Below are 23,791 nucleotides of genomic sequence, written 5' to 3' on the forward strand. Positions count from 1 at the left end.
GCTCTCACCCTCATCACTTCTGTGCTGTGTCCTTCCCATTGCTCCTCAGCTGTCAGTATCTACTTTGTTCTGGAAGCTCCTCATCACAGCATTTGAAACCTTGGGCTGACGGGTCCACTGGTCTCCGGGGACGGAGGTACCCTCACCACTGGGCTCTTGACCATTCCTCAGGCATCTTTATTGCTTCGTTCTTTCAGCCATGCTGCCTCCTCTGTAAGAAACCCACCCCCATTGAATCTGCCTTGTTATCCTACAAGGCTTAGTTTAGATTCCTCTTCTAAGCTTCTTAAGATTAAGACTATCCCTTCTTCTCTGTGTCTTCATTCCTGAGTTCATATAGTCTGTTTGGGTGGGGAAGGATAGTGGGTTATCAAGAACTAAGAGGTTCCTGATTTTGAGAGAAGAGGTGGCTGGAGCTCAGCTAGAGAAAGATGCCTGTTGTAACCACGACCTGCGCTCATCACTGCTACTAGGAACCAGGGCTGGGCATCTCACCTGCCTTACCCTCTTCAGTGCTCATCACAGCTCTTTAGGGCTAAGGTGAAGGGAAGTCAGTTGTTTAAATATACTGATCTTACAGATACAGAGACAGAAGTTCAGGGTGGTGACCTGAATTTCCCACAGCCACCCAGCAAAGAAGTGGTGGATCCTTGATGCACCTTGAGTCTACTCCGCCTCCCTCCAGAGTTTGAGCTGGTGCCTGCCGTGGCCTCCTAAAGGAAGCGGCCGCTCTCAGGCACCCCTGCACGGCCAGATATGTCGCTTTGCTCATAGTAAATGCTCCATCAGTCTTTTAAATGAATGAATGCTTTCTAATTGGTATGGACAGGTGATGGTCTTTCCTTATCTTCTATCATTAATGTTGACAACAATATGGTATATAAATGCAGCCCTTTTGTTTATTTAAATAGCAGCTCTGCATGTGAGTGATTAAAAAAATTAAATAGTCCAAGAGCATACAGAATGAACATGAAGTTTCCTTTCCTCGCAGGCTGCCTAGTCTAATCCCCAGAGGCAACTGCTGGGAACAGTCCCTTGTTTATCCTTCTGGAATTATTCCATGTGTAAACCCGGATGTGTGGATATAGGTTTCTTTAAAAGAAACGCAAATGGGAACTTACCAGGCATTGCTCTGCATCTTGCCGTTTTCGTTTAGAAATGGTTTCTGGAGGATGTTTCGTTCCTCACAGGCAGACCTACTGCCGCTGCTTTGCGGGCACCCAGTGCTCTTCTGCATGGAGGTGTGGGTTTAACGAGTGCTTGCTGACGGACACTTAGTTCGTTTCCTCTATTTTGCTATTACAAGCAACGCTGAGCCCAGTACCCTTCCACACACCTCTTTGCCCTCATGGTGAGCGATTTGTTTCCCTGCACATGTAAATGTGTACCATTAAGAAGTAACCCCGGGCAATTGCTCCCCTTTTGAAAGTAGGAGACCAAGACACAGAGGTTTTGAGGAATCTTTTCAAATGAAGGGAGGGAGAGAGAAAGGGAGGAAGTCAGAAGCCTGTACTTTTAGAACAGGATCCAATTGGAAGGTTAAAAACAGGAAAAGATTATGGCGTCCCTCCCACCATTAGTAAAAATCATAAATTAATGTAACAAAAAAAGTTCAGATGTTTTTCCACATGGACCACCTCAGTATTTTTGTCCAAATATCTTTTGCTTTGTTTTAAATTTGTCCCTGCTTTTTCCTGAGACCCACACCGTAGGCTTGGCCTGCCTCTGCCAGTGGCCGGAGTGAGGAATGGGGGGCCCCTGGCCTGGAAGTGTCCAGGGTCAGAGCTCAGAGTGCAACTGAGCTCGAATTCACAGCCCGTGTCCCAGTCCCTCACCCTCCAGATGGAAAAAAACTGAGACTCCACGAGATATCACGTGACTGTCAGAAAGTAATTGATATCATCTTAACACTGGTCTCCCAAATCTCAGGCTGGTGGTGTTTTTAAGTAAGTTAAACCCTAGGCAGCCACCCACAAACAGCCATCGCCCTCATGCTTCATCTTTTATTTCACAAGGGCAAACAGGAAGCTTCAAGAGACTCATAAGCCTGCTCTGGGTCATTAGCATGTTAAATGCTGGCCACCCCCTGCCCTGAAAGGATGCATCACCCAGATGGAACTATGATTTATGATGTCTTGGTGGAGGTGGAGAGCAGTAGTCAGTGGGTTTTAGGGGCCTAGTGTGTGCAGACACTGCCCATCATTCAGACACTATGAGGGTCTGGAGGGTGGTGGTCAGCTTCCTCTTAGATAACATTTCAAGGCTGGCCCTAGTATTATCTATCTCATGCCCTGTTGATGTGGCTTCCAGAACTCCCAGACCCCGGGCTGATCTAGGTAAGATCTGAGCCAGCAACACTTCCTGTTGAAAGAACCTCGTAAGTCAAAATTTGCAGAGTACACCCATGGCAGCCTTGGTGGCTGATCTGAGTCCTTGGGGACAAAGAACCTCCTGGGCCCTCCTTGGGCTTTACATGCACGCAACCCCCCTTCATTCTGGCCCGCGTGCAGGCAGTGTGCTGGGGTGCTGAAGGGTAAGTTAGGGACGAGGACCGTCTGGATTCAAGCCCTGCTGCACACAGCAGCGTTACCTTGAGCGAGGTACGTAAATCTCCGTGGGCTGTCAGCTTGGATCGGGCACGATTCTCTCGATGCTGTGTGCACCTGTGAAAATGAAGTCAAGGAGTTTGGATCTTAGTGACTTATGAGTGGCTTTCTAGGATTTCATTTGCATTAACAAGTGGAAATCTGGGTTGAGCTGAGCAGGTACGAGCATGGTTCTGGAATCAGGCTGCCTGCTTCTGGGTCCCTGCTTTGGCTTCTTTGCCCTTCCCACTGCGTGACCTTGGACAAACCACCGCACCGGTCTGCGCGTGCGTTCCCTCTGCCCTAAAAGAGGGTAACAACGGTAGTTAACCCACCGGTTATTGTGAGGATTGCCTGAGATGTGTGTATAAAGTGACCGAAACGAATCTCATGAAGTATGTGCTAGGTTATATGCATAGGTCTTGTTTTGAAAGACAGTGACTGTATTTAATCCCCTGTTCCTTCTTCCAAATACAACATGCCTTTCCTTTTTACTACACTTTAATACACTCTAATTGTTAAAAGTAGGTGTGTAATAAAAGATGCTGCCACCCATGTGCTGTTCATTTATATTTATTCATTCAACAAACATTCACTAAGCTCATCCTGTGTGCCAGTTCCTAGGTTGGAGGTACTGGGGACACATCAGTGAACAAGACAGACAAAAATTTCTGCCCTCAAGGAGCTTACAATTTTGCTGGAGAAGACAGAGGACAACTAATATAATAAATAAGAAGATTATATAGCATGTTAGAAGGTGATGAATGCTGTGGAAAAAATGGTGGGGCATGGATTAGATAGGAAATACTGAAGTGTGTGCTGTTTAAAATGTGGGGTGCCTCCCTGCGAAGTTGAGGTCTGATCAAAGCCTTGCAGGGGCTGAAGGAGTGAGCCGTGGAGACAGTAGAGTGGAGAGTTCTGAGAAACAGCAAGGAGACCTTCGTCACCCACTGGGGAGGGCACGGGTGATGGTTGAAGATGAGGTCCCAGAGCTGAGAGGTGGTGGGGTGGCTGTGGGCTCCACTGGGCCATGTAGGCCATTGGAAAGATTTTCACTTTTGATCTGAATGAGATCAGGTTCCACTGGAGATTTTTGAGTAGCGGGGTGGCATGATCTGATGTAATTCTAAAATAAAAGTTTAAAATAGTCTTTTCAGCATGGGTCATTTGAGCAAAGACTGGGAGCAACCTAGATGCCCCATAGTAAGAAGCTGGTTAGGGGGGGAGGTATAGCTCAAGTGGTAGAGCGCATGGTTAACATGCATGAGGCCCTGGGTTCGATCCCCAGTACCTCCTCCAAGAATAAATAAATAAACCTAATTACCTCCCCCACCAAAAAAACAAAACGAAAACAAAGAAGAAGCTGGTTAAGTAAATGCAGCCATAGAAAAGAAAGCTCATTCTGTATGGATATGATACATGCTACGGACTGAACGTCCGTGTCCTCCCAAAGTCGCCTAACCCCCAGAGTGGTGGTATTGAGAGGTGGGGCCTTAGGGAGACAACCAGATCATAAAGGTGGAGCCCTCATGATATTAGTGCCCTTGTAACTAGAGACAGAGAGAACTTGCTTTCTGATCCACAAAAAGATGTCCGTCTGCGAATTAGGAGGAGGGTTCTCATCCAGGACCCGACCACAATGGCACCCTGATCTTGGACTTCCAGTCTCCAGAACTGTGTTCCTTAAACTACCTGTTCCTTAAACTACCCAGTGTCTGGTATTTTGTTACAGCAGCCCGAGTTGACTGAAACTATGTGACATCCAAGATATATTGTCAAGTGAAAAAAATGCAGTCTGCAGTGTTTGTGTCACGCACACATACAGAAATCCCTGTATGTGTCTGAAAGATGCAGGGAAAGCGGATAGACCCTGGGAGCCTGGAGCCTCTGGAGGATGGTGTGAGTAGAACATTTTTTACTGTATGCTTTTGTCTCTTTTGAATTTTGAGCCATGGGAACATATTACCTATTCAAAAAAGAATGATCAAAAATAAAAAGTATACACGCTTATACCAAGTCAGATGATACAACTTGAATATAAAGAAAAAGTAATGGCCCCTTCTGTCTTCCATTCCCACCCCTGAGAAAACCAACAATGTATATCTTTTCACATCTTTCTCTATGTTTAAACATGAGTATATAAAACTTATACACACATCTATGTTTTCTCCTTAAAATCCAGAAACCGACAAGAAATGGGATTATGTTATACGCATTAGCCTACAGTCTGCTTTCTCCCATGCTTCATAAAACACCATGGCCATTTCCAGACCAAGCCTATAAAACTAATGTTTATTATTATTACTGTTATTATAATGATTATTTTAGTAGCAACAGCATCAATCATATGAATGTGCCATAGTTTACTCAACAGCTCCCTACTTGGAGCACATTTGTTTCCAGTGTGTGTGCCCTTATGTACGCCACATCCAACAGTGCTGAAATGAGCATCTTTGTATGTCTTTCCACTGCTTTCAGACACTCCCTCTCAGCTGTTTCGGGAGTCCTACGGTGTGAGGGCAGGCAGCTAACACTCTTCCCACTTGTGAAGCATGGCAGTGGGTCATGTGCAGAGCTGGGTTTCAGTCCAGCTCTGCCACTGATGAACTCTGAGCGAGTCCCTCCCTCTCTCTGGGTCTCAGTCTTCCCATCTGTCAAAGAGGGAGTTGGACTAGGTGATTCTGAAGAGTCTTTCCATTTCTAGGATCTTCATGGGGTTGTAAGTTCTGCAAGGCGAGGGACCGGGTTTGTGTTATTCACTGTTGTTTCCTGAGTATTAATCCCATAGTAGATCCTTAATGGGTATTTGTTGATCAAACAAACGAATGGATCCTTTGTCTTGTTTGAGAGCATGAAGTTCAATAATAGAGTCGTGCGAGCTCGTTTCTTCTTCCCTCTACATCACGCCTCTTAAATATCTTTGCCCTTGACCTTTACGTCCTGTAACCACATGATCTTTTGTTCTTGTACTGATACTCATGTGATGTGTGTTTCACCGTAAAGTGTCTTTTACATATTAGGCCAGGGTTCTAATCTTAGTGCCATCATTTACCACCTTCGTGCCCCGGGGCAAATTGACCCTGTTTCCTCCTCTATAAATAGGAATGGAAGTTCAGTATTTACCATGCAGATGTGCTTTGAAGTAAATTATCTAAGAGAACTGTGTGTGGATTGCCTAGCAAAGCACCTGGTGGACGGTGGGTACTCAAAAAATGGTTGTAGTTGTGGTTTAGGCAGGGTGTAGCCTAAATGATGGGCATTTCAATGTGACAAGTGGTCTCTGGTATCTGGTGGTGGATGGAAGACACTGGCCTCGGTGCTGGCGTGACTCAAAGCTGTGTGGTGATGTGCCCTGTCCTTCAAACAGCTCATCACAAATCCCAGAAGCATCACTTTTGTAGTGGAATTTCACCAAAATGGTTAAGTATATTGTTACAAATCCTATGTCTGCTTTTCTCCCTCTTGGGTTGTTACTACATGAAAAGACACATACATATACACACAACAGAGTTTTGTGCATTTGACTTAGTGACTTTGTTTCTGTGTTTTTCTTTTTTCAAATGCCTGGACCATTTTCAAGTCATGTTGTTGGTTCTGAAGGGCAGCCTGGAAATTGGGGTGGGTAGAAACAATTGAGGCAGGAAAGGGTGAAGGAAGCTGAAGGCTTACTTTCTTTCATTTTCTTCATAGACAGAGTCTGAGATCAGCTCAGTCAAATTCTTGATGTAGAGAATGCCTGGAACATGGTTCCAGAGAGAGAAATGCAAAGGATTATTCATCTCAGAAAAGTGAATCAATCAGTGCTTCTTATGTGCAAGTTACAGAAAGCCAAACCCAGCTGGCCTAAATAATAGACAGTTTATTGCCTCATATAACTGAATTGTTTAGCGGGAGGGCTAGCCTTAGGTGAGGACTGAGCTGGGGGACTCCAGCGATGCCATCCAGAGGTTTTTAAATGACAGGTTTATTGTCAGCTCTTCCATGAGGCTCTCCGGCAGCTGCTGGCTCCTCTTATGGTAGCCAAATGGCCCCACCTTTATATACCACATCATCTAGGGAGAGAGGGGGTCTCTTTTGGAGACTCCTCATGTGCCTCAGAAGTGCTTCTCTTTCATTGGCCTGAATGGGGTCACGTGCCCCTTTCTGGACCAATCATCATTGTTCAGTAGAGTGGTTTAAGCCAATCAGTAACCACTTTTGGAGGGGAGCCTAGGATCAATTGCATTAAAAATAACAGGGCTGAGGACAGGGGAGTGGTGATTTCATAAAGAAGATCTCCAACAGAGTCTGGAAGGGAAATGGATGCTAGGCAGCCAGTATATCATGACCACCTACTAGAATAATCAATTATTTATTTACGGAGTACCTACTGTATATTGGCCACAGTTCTAAACATCTTACATGCACCAACTCACTGAGTGATAACGAAAACCCTACAAGGTAACTACTATTTTTTCTGTCCCCAGGATGAGGCAACAGAGACAGAACAAGATCGATTAAGTTGCCTACTTAGTAAATGGAAGCAAACAAATTCAATGTAGGCAGCCTGGCTCCGGACCCTCTGCCTGAACATTACACCATGGTTTTTACCAGACCCAAGTTGGGACCTAAAGTAGCTCTGCTCCTCAAAATCATCTCCCAAATACTGTTTGCTGGAAACTGTATTTTTTCCCTCAGTTTTAAAAGAAGATGATGTTCCGATATTGCTCTGGATCATTCCACTTAGTTGAAAGCTTTTGGTTAGTCTCAGGGTCCTGTCATGCTTTTAGGAGTACATGGGAAAGACAAAGTAATTTTTGCTTCAAATTATCCTTAAATTGCATTTATCTTTGGTCTATAAATATTTACTCTCAGTTAATGCACTGGGTATATGTTCCCAGGCTTTTATCTAGAATCTTCTACCAGCTGCGTGGCTGGTGGTGTTTTTCTTCTGCCAGAAGCATTAAAGGAAGCAGAGTGGAAAGGTCTGAGAGGGGAGGTAGCCTAGTGGGAAGATGTTCATGAACCCCTCCTTGCCGACCTCCCTTCCTTTTTTCCTTCTCTACCTCCTTTCCTTTCTTCCTTTCTTTCTCTCAAACGAATGCTTTCCTTCTTTCTATAAAAGTCATACTCCTTGATTATTTTTTAAATATAGAAACACAGATGAGAAAATATAAGAAACACCTCACGTAGTTCCATCTCCCTGTGTACATAACTACTCCTCTTGGTGTTTGCTTTCACTTTTTCTTCCAGAAATTACATGACAACAAGCATTTTATGGTATTATTTCTCTCTTAAAAATAGCTAGAAGATCTTAAAAGATGTGATGAAGCGTTCTTGAGCGTCATCATAGAAAACAGAGTGGACATGCTTCTTTGGTAGATACACTTCCTCTGATAATATATTTTCAAGTATTTTTTTCCTTTATTTTTGTTAACATTTAAAAAATCTGTATGGCATGAAAATAACTCCTTAAGGGGAAAATAAGATTTCTTTCTGCTTCTGAGTGTGATACTGTGACACTTCAGGCACTAAAGCAGAGCTAGTTTTTCTTCCTAGTTTCACACTGGCTTATTTTAACAGATTGAGGTAGAGTTTGTTGTAAATTGTATGTAACCTAACGTTAACTTCGTGTCCTGAAGTGTGTAGCAATTGGGCGGATTCTTTCTTTAGGAGACCGAATCTTTTGTCACTGAAGTGTTCTGAAATATACCTTGATGTATATTTCTTAAAAGAAAAAAAAAAATTTTTTTATTTAACCAACTCCCCGTTTTCAACAATTAGTCTTGTTGCCAATGTTTTGATGTTACGACCACTTTGCTCACGAGCATAGTTTGGCCAGATCTTTGCTACATTACTGATGACTTCCTTCGTTTGTTGGATCTGAATGTCCATCTGTCTTTCACATCCGGAGACAGGGATGCTCTGTTGCTTTTTCAGGCCCACTTGTGTTTCTCCCACCTTAAGAGGTGCTTGGCTTCCGGTTTCAGAATGTGGGAGACACAACTGGCATCAGTGTTCCCCTCCTGCCTGGTACTGAACGATCTCGTCACTGGGAGCTAGCTCTCTGGATGTCTAGCTTGGGGAAAGGCCACACAAGAAATGCTGCGAAATTTAATAGGTGATCTTTTTCCTCTGTCATTTTCAGGGTCTGCGCTGGACTGTGTATTATGTTTGGCACTTTACTGCTTTTTAAAAATAATTTTAAGCTGTAATGCAACCCTATCAGGTAGGTAGGAGTTGCTCCCGACTGTGTCAGAAGTCCCTTAGAAGCTAAGTTAGTTTTTCTTAGCGGGAGTCTAACGTCTGGCTCTTTCTACCGCTCCTTGTTGCCTTAACGGTGTTAAACTAATTGGAGAGGCCAGTTGTGCACAAATGAAAATTTAAAAACATTGCTCAAGGAGTGCTTGCAGGGCAGCCCTGTGATACGATGTGGGGAGGGGAAGCTGGGGTGCAGCCTGGGTTCTCCTGCTCTTCCTGGGCTCTGCATGCTGCACCTGGGCTGAACAGCTCTGGATGACACGGGGTTTGCCTTTGGACCAGGTGCCTCTCGCCCTCACCTGCAGAGAGCAGGGTGAGTTGAATCCTGATTCGGGGCTCTGGCTGAACTCTAAGCTGGCGGAGGCACCAGCTCTAACCCACACCCCAACAGAGCCTGTCTTATGTGGGGATTTCCTGGGTTCAAGAGCCCCAAGCATCTCAGCTACTGAGTGGGCTGGAAACGCAAGCATCACCACGACACTTGGGGGTATTTTTCATAGCCATCTATGTCACAGTTTCCTAGTACCGGATCAAAGCGTCTGAGGGCCAAAGAACTCAGGTGGAGACGGCCCCAAAGTACTCAGGGGTACATTTGAGGTCATCTTTCCAGTCTGACCTTTTTGTACCCCTGAGCCCACATTGTGATATTTAAGGTGGCGGCTAGCAAGATTCTCAAGCTTCCTGTATATGCATCGTGAACCACGGAGCAAAGCCATCTCTTACACGTGGAACCAGGTGACACACCAGAGACCCTGGACGCTGCTTATCTGTCCTTTTCTAGGGCTCAGAGGGGTAGTATTGATTTGGCTCCAAAATGTAAAAAACAAAAACAAAAACAAAAACAAAACCTACCAAATCAAAGCTGATAAATGTTGAATTAAATACCTCCCCAACATAACACCATAACATTGTATCAATTCATGAACTTTAACCCAACTCATATATCCACATCAGTTTTAGTTAACACAATAGGGTGCAAAATCAAGGGCTGCCATACGCAATATTTACTGGGGGATGTGGATGCATTTGGAAATGCCTAATACAATGGTAGAAGGTGGAGGTGGGGGAGTGAGTTGTTCAAAAGGAAGGGTGGCCCTGCTTGGATTTAAAATAAAACAATGCAGGGCTCAAAACTTTTCATATTAAGTTTGTACTCGTGGCCTCCCAAGTAACTGGGAAGTAAATAGCTCCAGCCCAGAAATCCTATTATTTTTATGTTTGTGAGCACCTGTAAAGAATGGAGCATGGCTGAGGCTCCAAACCAGGAAAGGCAGTGTTCCTGTCACCCAGGAAGATTCATACTCATTCAAACATTCTCTTCCTCCCAGCATCGCCTTACTGCAGCCCTTGGAAGCGATGGAACTTCTCTGAGCCTCAATCATCTGTCCATTTTCACCTGTAGGATGGCGAGGGTAACCCCTATTTTATATGAGTTAGCACTTTGCCTGGCATGTAAGTTCCATAAATGGTGTTTAAGTTCACCTCCACCCCACACCCGAACAAAATAAAACAAAAATGGTACTCATTTTGATTATAAAGGATGAGGCTAAATTCCTATGTCGTCCATGAAAACTTGGCACAGGATTTTGGAGTCTGTTCTAACCAAGGTAACAGGCAGACAGCGGAGGTGCAGAGAGCAGGCAGCATATAGCTACTTAAATCCTGGCTCTGTGTATCCACTTGCCTGTTTTTGAAAAGCCATACCAAATGAGCCCCAGGGGTTGTGAAGGAGCCCTCAGGAATGCAGAAGTCAAGTTAACTGACTGGAATGGAGTAATGAACTTGTTAGCAGAAGCCAGCCAGGCCTGAGTTCCTCTTGTCTGTTTCGTTTGGGTCGAGCCCCAGTTAACAGATCCAAAATGACTTTCGGATTTCTTTCAACAAGATCATCATTGGTTGACCTGACACATCTCTTAACCATTTATAAAAGCTTCACGGATAGGTCATATTCTCTTCACTTCAATTTTGGGATGGGTTAAGAGCACCCTTAACTCTTCTGGTCACCGTAACCTCCGCCCCCCCCCCCCCCCCCATCTACCAAGTGTTTCAGAAAACGCTAAATAATGCCTAAAAGTCAACTCAGATGACTGGGGCCAGGCCCACGCCCCCAAGGAGCTCCTTTCTCATGAACGAAGAGTTTTGATGTGGACCCCCTTAAGCAGCAGTGGAATGCAGCAGGAGGGGCTCAGAGGCCTGAGGAGAGCCAACCTCAGTCCATACCCTGGCTCTGCCAATTTCTAGCTGTGTGAGCTTGGGCAAATTCTTAATCTCTCTGAGCCTCAGTTTCCTCATTTATAATCTGGGGATAATAATAAGAGCTACTTTTTGGGGTTGTTGGGAGGATTGAATGAGAACCTGTATGTACAGTGTCCGGCATATAATAAGTGCTCAAAAAATAGCTTTTTAGAAAGTGATCTGTAATAGAAATTCAAACAAAGCTTTTGGGAACCCAGCAAGGTGAGCAACGAACACCTTCTGGGGAGGTCAGGGAAACGACTAACTCTACCTGGAAGCAAAAACTTCTAAATTGGCTCTTTTCTGTCCAGTGGAGAGAGGGTATATTTATCTTGTCTGGGAATCTTCATTTGCAATTATGCATTCCAAAGGCCTCGGAAGGCCTTTCCATCTCATGAAAAGGAACAGCAAAGGGTACCCCTGGCAACAGTTACTAATTGTGTGACCTTGGACAAGTCACCCTAACCTTCTTGGGGATAAAATTCCCTTATCAGTAAAATGGAGATCACATTACTGGCTCCCTGACACAGTGCTGTGGGATTAGGGAAGACCTTGCATGTGAAACATTTAGCAGAATGCCTGGTGCATGGTAAGAGCCCATCAAAACTGAGCTATTATGGTTATCACTAGCTGCACGGGACAGCTTTGTATAGCCACATTTCAGAGAGGAGTACTGGGGGAAAAAAATTCCTCAGTTTCCTGCCTGCCAGGGCAGTGCTCATCACTTCAAGCAGCCAGTGTACAGTTCAAAGCATCCATTTGTTCAAGTGTTGAACAGATCCAGGCCTTGTGTATCCATAGTCAGGAAAGGAGCTTTCTGCCTGATCCTCACCCCAAAGGCTGAATCCCTTCCCCTCCCTTCTTCCCTTCCCTTCCCTGTCCTTTCCTTTCCTTTCCCTTCCTCCTTTCTTTTTTCTTCCTTTTCTCTTTATCTATATAAATGCCTGCACACATTTTATTTATTTATTATTTATTTATTATTTATTTATTTACTTACTTAACTTACTTACTTACTTACTTATTTATTGTTAATGTTAAATTGAGGTTTTGACCGAAACTCAGCCTGCTGGTACTTAAAAAGCCGACAGGCTCGTTGGGCAGCGGATAAAGCCCTTGGGATTTCCCCCTCGGGGCTGCGGAGAGTACAGGCAGGAAGCCCGGGACCCAGCGCCTGACCAAGAACTTCCTCAGGGTGGGGGAGATGCAGCAGGGCGCGAGCATCCTGCTCAGAGCTCTCCAGGGCGCGCAGGGCACAGGCGTGTGGTCAGGCGCTCATCGCGCGCTGGGAGAGGGTCCCGGGCCCCGACCCCGGGGGTCCAGACCCAGCAGGCGGCGGGAAGGAGGTTGAGGCCATTCCCCTGGGACAGGCTGACCCTACCAGGGCTGGAACCTTCCATTCCGGCCCAGCCTCTTCCCCCTTCTCTGCACCGAGGAGGGAATCGAGAAGGGACTTTCCAGAGAGCGTTAGCGTGCAGGGTGTGGAAATGGAATAAAAGCATATGCAAATAGGCCTTTGCGTGCCTTCCTCTACCCTCGGCGAGCCAGAGCCTTTCTCCAGAAAGATGCTCTTGGTCCAAGACCCTTGACAGCTCTCTTCCTTCCCTGGGCGGCGTCAGCAGGGCCGAGCGCAGTGGTAAAACTCGGGCAGGGGGCCACGCCAAGGTGGGGGAGGGCTGGATGGACAGGAGGGAGTAGCAGAATGAGAAGGAGGAGAACGGCTGCTGGATTGGAAAAGATAAAGTAAAATGGAATTTTAGGAGCTCGCCGTGAGTATGAGCTGAGAAAAATAATCATTGCAAGCTAATTTATTATGTACTTAGATCTTCTGTCTGAAAGGCTTTTGTGCAGTGGATTATTGCAGAGTAAATGGCACTTGAAAGATATAATCAAGATGTTTAAGGCATATTAATGCAGGTGAGATTTTTATCATGGTCTGTAAATATGAAAATGTCGGGGGCTGGGAGATATTGCCAGTGCTTTAGTTAAGACGTGGCTCTATTTCCAAAAGGAAAATACTTTTAACCTTTTTTTATTTTCAGAGTGGGGTGGGGTGGTATGGGGTCTGGAAGCGGCATTGAACCTATAGGGATGATAAAATTATACGCTTTAAACCCTGGAGTTGTAGACTGTAGCCTCTGTTTAGCAAGTTATGAACTTTCTTGCAGTGACAATAGCATGAAAACATTGCACAGTGCACGTGGTGTAGCCTGGGGGCTAGAAGGTAGAGGATTATGGCTATCTTGTTTATCGGGTTCCTATTTTTTATCTCATTCAATCTTTGTCTTTGGATATATGAATTTTTGTTTTTGAAAATAATCTTTTCTTTTTTCAGTGCGGAATCTGACTTTATATTAATGGGGCAAATGGTGTAGCTTTTCTTTCTTGAAGGCTTAATTATTGTATTATTCTATTTTCCTGTCTTTTGGGACCTTTGCATTCAGTGTCCGTTATTTCATTTGCCTGCACAGAGTTCTGTTTGGTTTTGCCCCGAACTCTTCTGATTGCTGTACTCTGCTGACATTCGCCCCCGCCTTGCAAACTATGGGATTTTGAACAGAATGGACTTCTCTTCATGTGTTTAATAAAAAGCACCTTGCTGTTCTTAGGCATAGGCCTTCTCAGAACAGATAAGCCAGCTCTTTATGGTGGAGCTCACAGAGGGAGAAGCAGGTAGAAACCTTGGCTTTGGGGTTGGCTCAGACTGTTAGGAATTGCTTGGATTGTTACTGCGTAGGGTGGGTGGGTCGGGGTATTTCCTTTTGTTATTATTCTTATTTTTTATTGAAGTGTAGTCAGTTTACAATGTTAGTTTCATGTGTACAGCAAAGCAATTTAGTTATACATATATATATATATATATATACACACATATATATTTTTTCAGATTCTTTTCCACTACAGCTCATTACAAGACATTGAATATACAGTAGGTCCTTCTTATTTATCTATTTTATATATGGTAATGTGTATCTATTAATCCCAAACTGGTTGGAGTATTTTCTTAAGGACCCCTGCCAGGCCCAGGCCCGGGATGGGGAGCCGTGCTGACTGGAAGGCAGGTGATGCTTCTTGGTCAAACTCTTATCTCTGAATTTTTATCACCCGACTTTTCCCAAGGACCCTTCAGAAACTTAGTGCAGTCTTACCTTCTCAGTGTAGACCTCTGGGCTAAATCTGTAGCAAATATTTGTTTTCTCTGACTGTCCGCATTTTACAGTCTTGGGTGTGGTCCATTAAAGCCAGTTTGGTGGCACAATGCGAATGGTGAGTCCCCCCTCTGGTGGTTTTACAATCCGGCAAAAGATCCTTATGTTGGTTCTGGCCTCCATCTAAATAATTACAATAAGAACAGAAATTCTTTTTATAATGATGACTAATGAAGTATTTTTGTGATTTACAATTTGCAAAGCATTTTCATGGGTCACGTCACGTATTTCTCCCATATTGTACGGTTAGTAGAGACAGTAGAACATAATGGGAGCTTATTAAATATTTGTTGAATGAATGAATTATACCCATTTGATCCACTGAGACTCAAGAGGTCAGGTGACCTACCCAAGGCCCCACTGCCCAAGAACAACTCCAACTCAGATCTTCTGATTTTTTTCTACTCTAGATCATTTTACGTGATATTTGTTGTCCTTTCTTCAGGAAAGTGTCTTTAATTCTCTAAAAAACAATACCAGGAAAATGCAAACAGATGACTGTGTTATTGAAGGGTGGCCGAGGGCTCCCCTACCCCTTTATACAGATTTTTCTTAGATATCTTACTCTGCCAGAAATTTAAATATTTAAGAACGTGACTGTTTCCATTCTTTATAGGAGATAAGATACACACACAGTGTCATGCTGCAAAAAAAGTCTGTCTTGGATTTTTAATATTTCTTGGAGATGTGGGCATAAAACCACATAGATCTCAGAGGAAGCTAATACTGGAGGTTGGGTGTGAGGCTGAAAAATTATCTCTCGCTTTGTCTCCTGCGAGGCATGTAGTGCCACCATTTTGGCTGGGGGCCTGGTGTGCAGGGGGGGCCAGCGGTTGTCTGGCCCACAGTGGTTGTGACCACTGCTCCCACTGCTAGAGACCTGTCACCCAGATCAGCTCAGATAATTGAAACAAGGAAAACAGGCCCTCGTTCTACCAAAGCCGAGGCATAGGCTCTAGGACTGCACCTCTGCACAGGAACACTCGGTCATCGTCTGCTTGCCATGAGACTTCCTTCAACCCCGTGACACCAGGATGGAGAATTTCCCTTCTAAATCTAAAGCCAGTTTGAGAGAAATGCCAGCAAGAGACACCCCCACTCCCAACCCCAGGCCCTTTCCCTTTGACTTCTGTAACCGGAGAGTCAAAGGTGTGGCTTTGAAATTTCTCCCAGAGGAAATCTGAAAAAACAATTCTGATTACTTCTCCACTGAACTGATTCCCCTTTGGTCTTCAGTATGAGGCTGTATTGTCACCTAGGTGCTCTCAAACCCACCCGTCCTGTCCCTTGATGGTTTTTGTACCTTGTTTAGAAAGGCCTTTCTCAAGTGAAAGCTATGAAGATTTATTCTTGTATTTACTTATGGAACTTTTAGAGTTTTAGTAATGCTTTTTTTAAAATTATTGTTATTATTTTAGGTTGTTTGTTTTTTTGTTTTGGTGGGAGGTAATTATGTTTATTTATTTATTTATTATTTTTAGAAGAGGCACTGGGGATTGAACCTAGGACCTCATGCTTGCTAAGCATGAGCCTAGCCACTTGAGCTATACCTCTCCCTTGATCTTTAGTAACTCTTTTTTTTCAATCTTTTATTTATTTATTTTTTTGGCGGGGGGGGGAGGTAATTGGGTTTGTTTATTTATTTATTATTTTTAGAGGAGATCCTGGGGATTGAATCTGGGACCTCGTGCTTGGTAAGCATGTGCTCCACCACTTGAGCTATACCTCCCCCTCAAAACTTTTCGAGTTTTCCTTGCTACCGTGTTGTTTATTTGCAGCTAGCTTCTTCATCTATCTGAAGTGTTTTTTTTATATGGTGTGAGACAGATCTGAGGTTCTTATTTTCCTCTGTAGATGCCAATTTTTCCCTCTGCTTTTTTTTTTTTTTAATAAACTTTTACTTTGGGATGGTTTTAGATTCACAGAAATGATGCAGAGATAGTGTGGAGAGTTCCTGTATACCCCTGAGTTTTGATTTGAAAGGATATTTTTGCCGGGTCCTAAATGCCCGCATATACACAGACGTCTTTCTAGAATTCCACTTTTTTTCTACTGATGCATTCGCTATTTCTGTCCTAACATATATGTTTGATTACTATTATTTGTAGAGAGTTCATAGCTTCTGATAGGCAATCTGAGATCTCACGGGGCTTTTAAGAGGTCACATCCTGTAACTGAATCCCTATGCTGTACCTCAGACATTAACACAATGCCGTAAGTCGACGATACTTAAGTAAAAAGAAAGTAAAATAAAGAGGTCACACCCAGACGCCAGGCACGGAAGGCATTCTTAGTCCTGTTTATGGATGCTGCTGCCGCTGGGGTGACTGGCCAGGAAGGAACACGTGTGTCTGTCTCCCTAGCACCCAGGGAAGGCTCCTCACAGATGGCCTGCCTCTTACACAGAATGCCCTGTTCTCTGAGCACAAGCCTTGGCCACATGGCAAGGGTGGGGCTCTGGGGTCAGATTTCTCCTCCTTAGTACCGTTGATATTTTGGGACTGATAATCTTTAATGCGGGTGTTGTTTTGTGCATTGTAGGATGTTGAGCAATATCCCTGGCCTCAACCCACCAGATGCCATTAGCATCCCTGACTACGTTTTTTTTTTTAATAGACTTTATTCTTTTAGAGCAGTTTCAGGTTCATAGCTGAATTGAGCAGAAAATACAGAGTTCGCACATAGCCCTCCCCACCCCACACATATACTCCCCTACCCGCAGCATCCCTCATCAGTGTGGCATATTTGGTACAATCGATGAACCAAAGCCCATAGTTTACATTAGGGCTCACTCTTGATGTTGTACATTCTATGGGCTTTTGACAGATGCATAATGACATGTAGCCACCACTATAGTATCACACAGAATAATTTCATTGCCCTAAAAATCCCTTGTGCTCCATCTATTTATTCCTCCCGTCCTGACTACCTGTGACAGTTAAAATTACCTACAGACATTGCAGGTATTTCCTGGGGACCAACTCCTTGCCCTCCCCTCACCCCCACTGAGAACCACTGGTCTGGTTCAAGCTGCCTGAACTTTAGCCCTGGCTCCACCATTCCGTAGCTGTGTGCCTCTATTTTGTCCTGTGTAAAATGGAACTGGTAATGGTGTTTGTCTCCTAGGACGGTCCTGAGGACCAGTGGGGCACAGACACATGAAGCACTCAGAAACGACCCTGGTGGGACAGACTCACTGTTAGGCATTGCTGTAATTTAAAAACCCTTGCTGTTTGCTCGCACGCCTAAGAAACACACAAACTTCCCACTTTTCTACTGCCTCCGCAGTTAGCTCCCCCCGCAGTTAGCTCCCCACCACAGAGCAAACATGTTTAAATCATAACAATATTCGCCCCCCAATTACATGTCTGTGTTGATAAAATGGCGCTCTATTTCCAGGGCTCTATTAATCAGCTGCCACAGTAAACTCATCCGAGCTGCGCGTGAATTTTATTTGCAGCAACAGAAGAGCAGTCCCAGTTAGCAAACAGGCCTTTAAGTGACAATCCGTCAGTGGAACAGCAGAAAGGCCCAGAAATGTTTTTCTAAGCATGATGGTACGGCCAATGGGAAGACAGAAATCAGGGAGAGAAGGCTGGGGATTTACTTGATTCATTTACTTTGGTGGCTTTGGGAACGCTGTGTTCATTTACTGTTGAAACACACCATCATCTTGCCATTCAGAGCGAGGCTGGATGGAAGGCTCACTTCAGTAATTCATGTGACTTAGCTGAGGTTGTTTTATTTTTATCCTTTTGTTGCAGCAGCTTTTGTGAAACCATAATGTTTGCTCTTAAGCTTGTCCGAGAGCCCCTCTCATAAGGATGATTATTTCTAGAGGGTAAGAAGATCTGGCTGCCATGTGGGGTGTGGGCTGTTTCTGCCTTTGTCCGAAGTGCTCGCTTCCTCCAGGGTGGTGGCTTGAAGAGGAGGGGAGTGCCCTGGCTTGAGTTGGAAGGGCTGGAGGACGGGCGGGGCTCATTAGTTTGATGTCTTTGGTGAAGCTTGGTTAGTTCATTTAGCCAGTGCAGCTGGGCGGCTGGGCACCTGGGTTCTGGAAATGGAATGATTCGGTTGAAATCCCAGTTCCTTAACCCACGAGCGGTGTGGCCTTGGGCAAGTCACTAAACCTTTTCTCATCTGTAAAACGATGTTGGTGATAGTACCCACCTCATAGCTCTGCTGTGAATTTTAAGTGAGATCATTCATTTAGCCCAGTGGCTGGCACATAATGAGCACCTGATGCATCTTAGCTTGTTAGAGTAATTGTTATAATTATTTGAGTGTCTTCTGTGAACCAGACATTGGGCTAGGGGTGGGGAATACATTCAGGTCCAATTCTACATTTTGTGCCTCCAAACAATTTAATACCCTGGAAATTAGTGTTTCGACAGGTGAGCATTCAAAGGCCGGGGAAGTGGGAGGGAGTCAAAGAAGTCTCTCGAGGCTGGTACCTTAGTAACCGCAAGGGTATGGACCCTAAATATGGCAGAGCCTATGCACAGAGGGAGAGCCGATCAAGGCCATGGAAACAGGGGTGTGGAGCTTCGAATCCCAGCCCCTCCCCTTAGGAAACAATTACCAAGTGTGAAGTGGATAGTCTGCAAGACCAGAGAGAGAAGTATCACCTACTTCTGCCAAGTGAATCCAGTAAATCTGTCTGGTTGCTGGCCAATTGGGCCCCAGAGCCAAGAGTTGCCTCCCTGACCCCCTTCCCATGCATGGGCTGCAATCATTTGTTGGGTAGGTTGTGTTTTGTTAATTTTCTTTTCTTGCCTCCTGTTGATAAGGGGATTTTGTTTTACACAAAGGGCTAGTGCAGTTCAACCCTGGAGGATAACCCTGCAGTTTCTCTTACTGGCAAAGACTTGTCGACCCTGTTTGTTTAATAATTGCCGTGTCTGCCCCAGCTTTCCTCCTAAGGCTGCGTGTGGAGACCTGAATGAGGTCATTATGCAGACTTTCTAAGATTTAAAAAAATAATAATAAAGTGCTGTCTAAGGGACTATTTTTTTAGTAGCCAGCCTGTAAAGCAGTTTGGAGGCATCTCCGTACACCTTTTGGAAATGAACTGGAAGGGAGATCAGGATTCATTTAGCTTTGAAAGGATACAGATTTGCAAAGCGACACTAAATTAGTAGCTCTCCCTGAAGTCTCATATATTGGAAACTCACATTCTAACTCTCTATAGCCAGAGCAAAGTGCCGGAGGAGTAGTTTATTATTTATAATAAACTTTTTGGTTAGCTTTTATTTTTCCCTCAAAGAGTGGGGAAAGTACATGAAAGAAAAGGGCACATATTCTGGGAAACAGAAATGAATAGCTTGTCTGTCATCACACACTGAGACCAAATCAGGTGTGCATTTCTTTCCACAGACCAACTATATATTTGCCCAACAGAGTTACACAATAGAGTTCTATCTTAAAAGAGAACTCAGGTTTTTATTGACTTGATACAACTTCAGTTTTCCTGGGCTCTGCACTGGGGAAGTGCTAACAGATAGAACAGCAGTGTTGATAAATGTGAACAGTCAGTGGTTAAAAGGCCTGTGTGTTATTCTTTTGTTTCCATGTTTTCTGACTACAAATCTCATGAAGTTGATAAAATATCTCATAGCGCGGAGTCTGTCTTGGTAAACAGTAGGCAATTATTCTGCTGAGTTGCTCTGTCCTGTTCTTCATTCTGGCTGAGAAATGGTTCTGGCCGTGTAGTTGAAGTTCATTGTGACCTGGCGGCTTCAGCAGCACATGGGAACTCCTGTCTCTTTGGTGATGCAGGCTCTGAAGAAGCAGAGGTTGGAGGGCCTGGGTGACCCAGTGCAGGAGGGGCCTCTCTGGTCCCCTGTCCAGGTGATGCAGTAACTGTTCTGAGAGCTTGTGAGGAAGTTAACTGAAAAGTATGGTGGTCCTCAGAACCAGAACATGACAGGTGGGTAGAGGGTGGGACAGCGACTGGGGACAGGAGGGAATCTTTCAGAGGGCAGAGGGAAGGAGTTGTTCATTATAAGACACAGACACAGAATAGCTACTCAAGAAATGTGTTCTGTTGTATGCAGTGCACTGCTTTTATGGGGAGGGGGATAGAGAGGTTGAAAATGTCCTACCTGTCTGGGAATTTCAGTCTCATAAGACTCGCAGTGCTGGATACAAGACCTCACAGCATCAGGTGTTAAAGCACACGCTCAGATGATGGATACTGGGACCATTTCATGCCCTCCCTCCAACTGTTCATCACACCCGGCCAGAATATTGCAAAATGCAACCAGGATCGCATCACTTCCCTGCTTCTTCTGTCTTCCGCTGATTCCTAAGTGAGGGTGATTCAAACTGGCCCTTGGGCCTCCCTCGCTTCTGTGGCATCCCTGGTCTCAGGACTGTGCCCAGGAGAGGGGTCCCTCTTGGTCCACACTTGTGTGCCTCCCCTCAGCCTGTCTCAGTGCATGAACGTTCCCTTCCCTCTGCCTGGGCTCTCTTTTCCCTGTTCCTCACCTGCCCACAGCCTATTTAGCCTTCAGGATTTCTCCCTAAATGTCACTTTTTCCAAACCACCAGGTGCTTCATAGAAGCTGGTGCTTTCCCACTGGTAGCGCGTCTCACATTAGAGCTCACTTGTTTCTTATGATTATCAATGAGATAATCATTGGTCTCTCCTGTTATTTGGGCCACAACCATGTTCATTTTGTCCCCTGCTGTCCTGTATGCCCAGCCTCGAGCCCAGAGCCTGACACACAGCAGCTGCTCTGTAAATGAGTGATGAGTGGATGGGCAGTTGGATGTGGAAGGAGAGATTCTGCTGTCCTTTCAAAGCACCTTGTCCCTCCTTCTTTTGGGGTGCTTGGTGTGTTACACTAAGCATCCTGTGTATGCTCACATGCTCAAAGCTTCCAGAGGGCAGGAACTCGGGAATAATCATCTCTTCATCTCCAGAGTCCGGCTCATGTACAAACTCAATGAAGGTTTGTAAGATGAAGAGTCGGGTTGGGGAGGCTTACCTAGATTTTAAAGCCTGGTGATGAGGGTGGAGGAAAAGTGAATTTCTGCACCCAAAACAGCAGTAAGAGTTGGGATGCGAAACAAGATTAGGGTTAAAAGAAAAGCTGAAAACCTGAATTAGAAAAATACCGCATAGTCACCAGACCCAGCGTGACAGGATGTACTCACACTGCAGATTGGAGGCTTGGGTGGGGAGGTGGCTTGGAATTTCCCCAGCTAAACTCAGTACCTTGAACAATGTCTGTCTTTCAGCCTGCCGTCCACTTCAGGAGTTTTATCCATTCTACAAATATTTATCAAGCACCTATTCCATGCATTCCCAACAGGGCAAATATCACCCCCAAGGGCACAAAAATTGACTTGTAGGGAAGGGGCAAAAAATTTCACTCTTTTTATGTATAAAGCACAGATATACATATAGTACATACACGGATATGCAATATATCTATTGTATGAAAATTTCACAGTAGAGGTGATTAGGAAAAAAAATCTCAAAAAAGGCTCTTTGTGGGGATGCTAATGAAAAAAAGGTAGAGAACTGACCTGCTCTATGCCAAGCCTTGTCCTGGTCAAGGTGTCCTCCACCATAGAACTTTCCTTCCTGTGAGGCAGGTAGGGAATAAACAAATAAGCAATCATCACTGCCAAAGAATAAGGAATTCTATGAAAAGAGCAGGGCAGGGGGAAAGAGGGGCAGGGGGAGAGAGTGCCTGGGGGTGAGTGTAGGTGTGTCTGTGGTTATGTTAGGTTGGGGCTCAGGTGACTCTGATGAGGTGACACTTGAGAAGACTCTGGAAGAAGTAAGAGTGAACAGGGCAAGTATTAGGGGGCAGGGGGAGGGCATCCCCAAAAGCAGCAGCAGCCTGGAGGGACTGGACCGGCAAGGAGGCCACCTGGGTAGGAGTGGATGAGGGAGGGAAGGATTGTAGGGAGTGAGGCTGGAGATGGGACAAAGGGCCAGATCATGCAAGCTTTGGGTGTTGCTCCGAGCGGGCTAGGAAGCTCTGGGAAGGCTTTGTGCAGGAGAGTGAGCTGACTTGCCTTTTGAGAAGCTCCCTCTGGCTGCTGTTTGGAGGGTGGACTGTAGGGGCAGGAGTGGAATCAGGGGACCACAGAGGAGGCTGCTGCCCGGGTCTAGGTAAGAGGAGATGGAGGCTTCGGTGACAGTGAGAGGTTTGGTTCCCGTGTGCTATGCAGGGAGAGCTCACAGGATTTGCAGAGGGATGGAAGGGAGGATAAGCATGTATTAAATGTCATCTTCTGCAGTGACTGATTTTTCATCTGCATACCTTGCCACCTAGTCTTTAAATTTCTTTAAAACTTTTTTTTTTTTGGGTTACTTCTCCAAGAGGCAGGCAGTGGGGCAGAATGGTTAACGTAGTTGGTTAACTGCTTAGCTTTTACCCTCTTTCCCTTTCTCCTCCTCTTCTTCCTCCTTCTTAATATATTTGTTGTTGTTGTTGTTCAGTGGCGATGCAGCAGTATCTTCTTCCTCCTGCTTTGTGAGAGTGAAGTGAGACTTGCATGTACCGTGCCTTGTGTGGGTCTGGCGAGCAGTTAGCACTTCGTGCTTTTTATGTTGTGGGGCTCCCCACTCCCCCATCCCCGTTAGATTTCTGTGTTGCTGGCTCTCGTATCTCAGGGTCTTCGAAGCTGGAGTTCTCTGGAGTAAGGGTATCACTTTTCCCTCTTCCATGTCTTGGTTTTCCTTTGAAAGAAGACAGGGGAGTGAGATGTACTGAAGAGATGAAACAGAGGAGACCCTCCAATGTGGGTGTTTACGTTGTCCATTAGATTGGATTCTACGTAAAACAGGCTATGTTGTGGGTGATGGAGAAGCCATTACATGGCCCCCCGGGGGGAAGTGAGTGCCGAGTGGATCGTTCTGAGTAAGTGGAATTGATTGATGCCACAGCATCAGCCACACAAGACATTTATATAGTAATCACCAAATTGTGTGGATCCAACCATGATGAAAAATGCCCGGAACCTTGGCTGCGGGCCATGGATGAACAGAGCATGAAGCCTGGCGCGGAACAGAAGGAGGGGAAGGCACGGCTGTGCACAGTGGTGGATAGAAACAGATACACACTGAAGCAGAGATGGAAATACGTGGCTGCCCCTTCCCCTCTCTGCGCTCACAGCACGCTTTGTTAATCTGCCACATCATTCATTCCTCCTTCTGATACACGACTAGCGTTTCTCGCGTGCGTGCCTCATCTTGCTTACTCCCGCCAACAGCTCCGTGGGGTCGGTTATTATCCTCCCAGGCACATAAAGGTGGTCAGTAGCTCGTCTAGGACCTCTCAGCTGGGATCAGATCCCTGGCTCTTAAGAGCTGGCCCTTTGCCTCTTTTTAAATTTATTTAATTTATTTTTTTGTGGGGCAGGGAGGTAATTAGGTTTATTTATTTATTTTTAGAGGGGGTACTGGGAATTGAACCCAGGACCTTGTGCGTGCTAAGCATGCACGCTACTGCTTGGGCTGTACCCTCCCCCAGAGCCTGCTCTTTTTTTTTTTTTTTTTTTAAC

General features: G+C 45.1%; 1 long non-coding RNA gene and 1 other non-coding gene across 2 annotated transcripts; one reads left to right on the top strand and one right to left on the bottom strand.

The window, feature by feature from the left end:
• Positions 1 to 1,624: 1,624 nt before the first annotated feature.
• LOC116662806 lies at positions 1,625 to 21,851 on the bottom strand. Its single transcript, XR_004318886.1, has 3 exons — positions 21,803 to 21,851; positions 14,207 to 14,389; positions 1,625 to 2,663 (listed from the first exon to the last, which is right to left on the bottom strand). It is a non-coding gene; the product is annotated as an uncharacterized LOC116662806 (long non-coding RNA).
• TRNAV-AAC lies at positions 3,809 to 3,881 on the top strand. Its single transcript has one exon. It is a non-coding gene; the product is annotated as a tRNA-Val (tRNA).
• Positions 21,852 to 23,791: the final 1,940 nt, after the last annotated feature.

The sequence above is a fragment of the Camelus ferus genome, chromosome 3 (genome assembly GCF_009834535.1).
Source record: "Camelus ferus isolate YT-003-E chromosome 3, BCGSAC_Cfer_1.0, whole genome shotgun sequence".
Taxonomy (NCBI): Eukaryota; Metazoa; Chordata; class Mammalia; order Artiodactyla; family Camelidae; genus Camelus; species Camelus ferus.